Below are 6,132 nucleotides of genomic sequence, written 5' to 3'. Positions count from 1 at the left end.
CCGTAGCTTTTCAACTGTCATGGGTAATTCCAAAGAACCTGCAAATGTTATTGTAAATAAATTATTATTTGTCTCCCAGTTGGTGTCTGTCACATATTCAGTGCCAGCCTCACAAGGCCTGATTTTATTTCCCCATTTTCGCAACACCTGATGCACCTTCCTGTCTCAGAGGAGAACAGCATTCATTGCCTGAAGTTTGGTGTATTTACCTTTATCTCCCTTTTACATGATATTTCTGCCTTGCACCTAGTTGTGCATTTAGTTATATAATAAGCACAACCCAAAGGAAGGGATTGCCAAGTACAATGACAATATATCTAGTAGCTATTCCTTCCACGTACGTTTTTGCAGCTTCTTGGTTGGCAATGTGTCAAGCAGCCTGGGCCATGCTGCAGGTGCTGGGAGCTGCTGTGGCCACCTCAGCCGGGAGGCCCCAGGTCGCTGCCAAAGGATGAGCCATGGCCACTCGCAGCCACCTCTGCAGAGAGAAGATGAGTATCTGCAATAAACCTCTAACATGACAGCTTCAGAGGATTTGGGCAAAGCTGTTCCCAAGGAGCAGGTCCAACACACTTGAAGGAACAGCTGGAGATGGCCTCCACGCCTTTTCCAGATCGTTGCCTGGTTGCTGTACCTCTTCTTTGTGCCGGTTGGCTTTGGAAATCTGTTCCCCTCCTGCCCCACCACCGGCTGCCCTCTGGCTATGTCTGTCCAGGAGTGTGTTTTATCTACCATTTGGTTGTTCATCTTAATGCAGTCTCCATTGATCCTGCGGATGCCAATGGTGGGGGGAAGCAACTATCTAGGGCCTCTGGCCACCTTCAGTTGCAACTAACATGCACATATCACTGAAAACCATCATTGCCATGTCTGTGATGCAGATGTGAGTGCCAAGTCAAAGCACTGTGGAACCTGCAAGGAGTGTGCATGTGGCTTTGAACATCACTGCAAATGGCTCAATAACTGCGTGGGAGAGAGGAACTACTGGCTCTTTTTGAATAGCGTGCTCTCTGCCATTCTGGGCCTTGGGCTTCTGCTGCTTCTCACTTGCTATATCGTCGTGGAGTTCTTCATTGACCCCGTGAGGCTTTGCTCTGACTGGGACTTTGAAGCTTTCAAGAACCACACAGACCGCTGGTTTGTTTTTTTCCTGCAGCTCCCGTTGAGACTCAGGCACCTGCCATTTTGGTCATGTCTGGGATTCTTATTCTTCTGAGCCTAACGACCGTGATCCTGCTGGGCAGCCTCCTGACCTTTCACATCTATCTCATGTGGAACAAACTTACTACATAAAAGTACATCCTGCAGGAGTGTCCCCAGCAAGAGGTGAAAAAGGCAGACAAGCAACTGGAATCTTGTCCCTCCCAAGTGAGACTTTTTGCCAGGTAACTCTAGCATTCAAGTAGAGGTATTCTCAACAGCGACTTCAGGGAGTTTTCCAAAGCTCTACATCCACAGTGATGATGCTGACCCTGAGAAGAGCTCCTCCCTTGACCTCCCAACTCTCCACTTTGCAGTCCCTACTTAGCAACAGAAAGAAGAAAAAAGATGCATAAAGCTTCTTCCTCTGCAACAGACAGCAGATCTAGAACATGCACTAGACCTTGGCCCACCTCTACAGGTCCCCACTCAGAGTTTCCAGACACAGCTGCTGCCTCCTCATCTTCCCGCAGCATTTGCCATAGTGCTGGCTTTTCCTCTGAATGCTGCTGAGCCTCCTGAGTCCACCGAGTCCATTGATGAGATTCCTATGGCTCAGAAGCCTTGCCTTGGAAGCACAGCCCTTCATGGGCCTCCTAAGAATAACTCAAGCAACTCTCAACCCTCTCCCCTGTCCACAGACAATTCCAGAGGTGAAAGCAAGAAGAATCTGTATTCTGTACACAAGGTAAAAAGGAAAAGCTGCTAGTAAGACAGATGCATGGTACAAGACATGGAACTTTTTTCCAAGATCCCTGCCATGTTTGTAAGTAGGAACAGTGGAGTTTGAGGGTTGCAAGACTCTGGAATAGATTGCCCAGGGAGGTTGTGGAAGTATTTAAGGCCAGGCTGAATGAAGCCTTGAGCAACCTAGTCCAGCTGAGAGGCACCCCTGCCCATAGTGGGGAGATTGGATTAGATGATCTCTAGTGTCCTGTCCTGGTTCAGCTAGGATAGGGTTGGTTTTTCACCTGTAGTCAGGTGGGAGCCACAGGTAGGCAGTAGCCAGCCCAGCTAGGGGTTATGCGCTGCCATGCTGACCCCGTGCCCGTGCCCATGGCAGCGGGGCTAGGCTGGGCACAGGGCTTGGGGTGCCAGGCATGGACAGCTGTGGTTTTGCTGCCCAGAGCCCGTGAGGTGATCTCTTTCCTTTGTACAATTTGTTATATGTTGTTATACATGTTGTTACTGCTGCTGTTTGCTGCTCCTCCTGCATTGTTTTAGTAAATTCTCCTATCTCAGCCCACGGGGTTTGTATTTTTCTCCCTCCCGTTGGGGGGTTGGGGGGTGAACAAGTGGCCATGTGGTGCCTGGCTCCCGCCTGCAGCTAAACCACCACAGGTCCCTTCCAACCTAAGCCATTCCATGATTTGGCCCTACCACATGTCGCAGCTGCCAGTGAAATAGCTCATGGGGTTTTGTAGAAGTGGAAATTCAGCAAGAACCTGATAAGGGCTTTTTCCACACAAAGTGGAGCCCGATGGGGCCAACCAACCCTGCTCAGGGACAAGAGGTCCAAAGCAGATCAGGTGACATCACCTATCCTTGCTGCCAAAAATGACTACATTTCTTGGTATTTATGAGATTTTCAGCCACCCAGGTGGGAAGCTCTTTTCCTTACCCCTGGAAAAGACTTATATTGTACTTACTCCCAACATCCAATTTAGAAGTAACCCAAGTGTGATGCTTTTTGCTGGCTCCCTGCTGGGTGGGCCAGGCTTTTTGCAGGCCACCAGAGCAGGACAGGGTTTCCCTTGTACCTGTAGCAGCATGTGCAGCCAGCTCTGCAGGAGAAGGGGACCACTGTTTTTTCCCCTGCTGCTCCCAGGGGAGGGCAGAAGCCCTGTTGCATTTAGACCAGCAAATTGCATTAACAAGTTGCCTTTTTTAATTTTTTTTTTTAAATAAAACTTCCCCTGCAGTTGGATGGAGCCAGTGCAGTATTAGTGTGCACTGGGGCTAGAGATATTTCTGGCACCTCTCCCCACTCAGGATTTTGCTGAACTCTTTGTCTTCCCAGTAATTCCTACTTGCTCTAATGCTAGACTAGGGCTCTATTGAAATAGTTCATGTTGTAAAGATGATGCACAGATAGAAAGTTTCTTACTGGATTGTGTTTTCATGACAGGAGCCAACAGAGACAGGTATTATCTCAGGAGCCAACCCAAACTTTGCAAGGCTAGTGATCCCCAGTTTTCAAACTTAAACTCATACCTCACCTGATCATTCAAAGAACAGCAAAGGTAGCCCTGTGCATGTCAACTCTCTTACTCTGTAAAATGCATATATATGCACATGCTTTTGGGGCAAAGAATAATCTATTCTGGTCCTGAGAACTCAATGTCTTTTCCCCACTCACAGCTATTTTGTAGTAACACACTTTTGGTGTTAAATACAGGGTGGTTTTTCAAAGACACACACTTGGGAACAATTATTTAGCTCTGGATCCATCCATCTCCACACACCCATCTCCACCCCTTTCCCCCTGTTATATTTTTGGCATCTTTAATACATGTCAAATTCTCAACAGAAGAATAATAGTTCTGAATGAGAGGCTTGGGAAAAGCAAGCAGAGCATGTTATTAAAGGACCAACTCCACAGGATTGCACAATGAGGATCTACACTAATGGAACAGGGCTCTTTGGGGCATTAATTCCAAGCAGTGCTGCCATCTCCCTTTTTCTTAAATTCCTTTTTTTGTAAAAAAGATTCTCGTATTTATTCACATTAGGAAAGTTGAAGCTACCCTAAGCTCAGGTGAAAGCAAAAGGCAGCACTAAAATATCATTAAAAATGATAGAAGGTTCCAGGTCAAGTTGGCTATTGCAGATAAAGCTACTATCATCTCCAGCTAGTGGCTGGGACTGAGAGCCAAGTGTTTTCATTACACACCAAGTAAGAAGTACTTTATAAATCACAATAACTCCTGACATGCAATAACATCCAGTCTTATTAATATAAACTGCAGGGATTTTTTTTTTTTTTTTCAAAGTCTGCTGGCAGTAAAACCACCCCTTCCATAAAACATTGGCATTCACATATGCCCTGTAGCTCCTCGGAGCACCTTTAAGCACTAAAGATGTTCATTACCTCATACACTGAAAAAAAAAAAAAAGTGGTATATCATTGCTTCAAAATACTTTCCCCCACCTCTCCTGAAGTTGGAAGGTGGCTCTTGTAGGCACTCTAAAAACACCCGGAGGGACCTGACTAGTGGCCAGCTCTGGTCCAGCACCACACTGTCTCTGCTCTGCTGGTATACCACTGGTTTTAGCACCCTGGCATGCAGATAGGGCTGAATGCTCTGAGTTAGGACAGAAGAGCATTGCACTTAAGGCTTTATTCTTTCCATTTTGAGACAGCTGGGTTTTATTTTATTCCTGTGTTGGAAAACTGCATCTACCTCCAAGCAGCTTTTCCACATAAGCCACATGGTCTTCCTCAATTTAGGGGTTGCAGGTGGGACCTCCTGTGCCACAGGGAAAGTGCTAGAGGTTTCTGGAAACTGTCCAAACTCCTTCTTGTCCCAAGGAGACAAATATTACAATGTGGTGTCAGGGAGGACTGTGGCCACCAGGATCACACAGACTTCTGGCCCCCACCTTGCTGGCTCATGCAGTCTTTTCTCCTACCTGGAGCTCTTCTGTGCTCAGTGCCCACAGTACAAAGTGCTCCTCCCTACTAAGGGCCTACAAACATTTTCCTAATACAAGCAAGCACCACCACAGGAGACATTGCACTCTTGTGCAGGAGGGATACATGAGCTCCTCTAAGGAGAAAAATCAGAACTAACCACAAAGAGACAACAGGGATAGAGGCAACACCACGACCTCGCTGGTCTTCCCACATCCATCCACCAAACAAACAGCTCTTTATGGTACATGCATACAGCAAACATGTTGCAAGAGACAGATGGTGTTGCAATATAAATACTAAGATAGACAACAGTGCGGTGAGATACCATTTCTCTGTCTTGCAAAAAGGTGCCTGTTTTTGAGGTTCCCACCTTTCCAAATCAAGGGAACTCGACATTGTTGAAGCACAAAGAAAAAACATTGCTCCTCCAGATTAGCCAACACCGAAGGAAGCAGGAAAGAGATTTGAGCCCAGATTGAGCAACAGGGAGGTCTGGCTCAAGCTCTCCAGCATACCAGAGAGCCCCACCATTACCAGCCTGTCTAAGGAGTTTCCCTTCTTGATGAAGTCTTCCATCAAACAACTTTTAACTAGCCCGGCTGCTACCTTCCTCCCAAAAGCCTCACTAAATCATCACACCTGCTTAAATACATGTTGTATTATAGTTAAAATGCTCATCAGATGTTGAACTTACATAGTTTCATGCCAAGGTACCACAGCTGGGCCTCCTGCATGCTAGCTTGAAATATTGATAAGGATGTGAGAGGGAAGATGAGCCCCAAGCTTCAGTTCTTTTCAAGTGACTTTTAATGAGATAGGGCAGGATCATTTCAGAAGTCTGTTGAACTCTGCACCAATAGCTGCTTGTTGTGTATAACGTGTCGAGGAGATGTTAGTGGGAATGGCTGTAGTTTATAAATACATTGCTCATAATTGGGAATGCTCAACTAAGGGTACTTTCAAAAAAAATGTAATTTGGAATTGTTTGTTTTACAAGAAACTTTTGCAACTTTTTGATACATAACTGAAAGCCACTTTGCTGTGCGTGGAAGGCGTGGGTTCTGCTCATGCACAGCCATGCACAATTTCTCTGTTTCTATTAATTACCAGTGCCTCAATACTGCATTTGGGTTGCAGTTTCCAGGTGTATTCCTTTGTCCTCATTGATGGTTCCTATAATGTACACAACAAAGGGCTCCTGAATATCACTTAAATGCTATTAAACAGTGTTTAAATGCTGCAGCAGAGGCACCGACACTGTTTTAAGCTCCACTTGTAATCCTTAAGGCTTTTTT

The 6,132-nt window shown here is 46.0% G+C and overlaps 1 pseudogene; it reads left to right on the top strand.

The window, feature by feature from the left end:
- The first annotated feature begins 491 nt into the window (after positions 1-491).
- LOC103781027 lies at positions 492-1,990 on the top strand (annotated as a pseudogene).
- Positions 1,991-6,132: the final 4,142 nt, after the last annotated feature.

The sequence above is a fragment of the Merops nubicus genome, unplaced genomic scaffold, assembly GCF_000691845.1.
Source record: "Merops nubicus isolate BGI_N331 unplaced genomic scaffold, ASM69184v1 scaffold27521, whole genome shotgun sequence".
Taxonomy (NCBI): Eukaryota; Metazoa; Chordata; class Aves; order Coraciiformes; family Meropidae; genus Merops; species Merops nubicus.
This window is presented reverse-complemented; position numbering and strand designations above follow the sequence as displayed.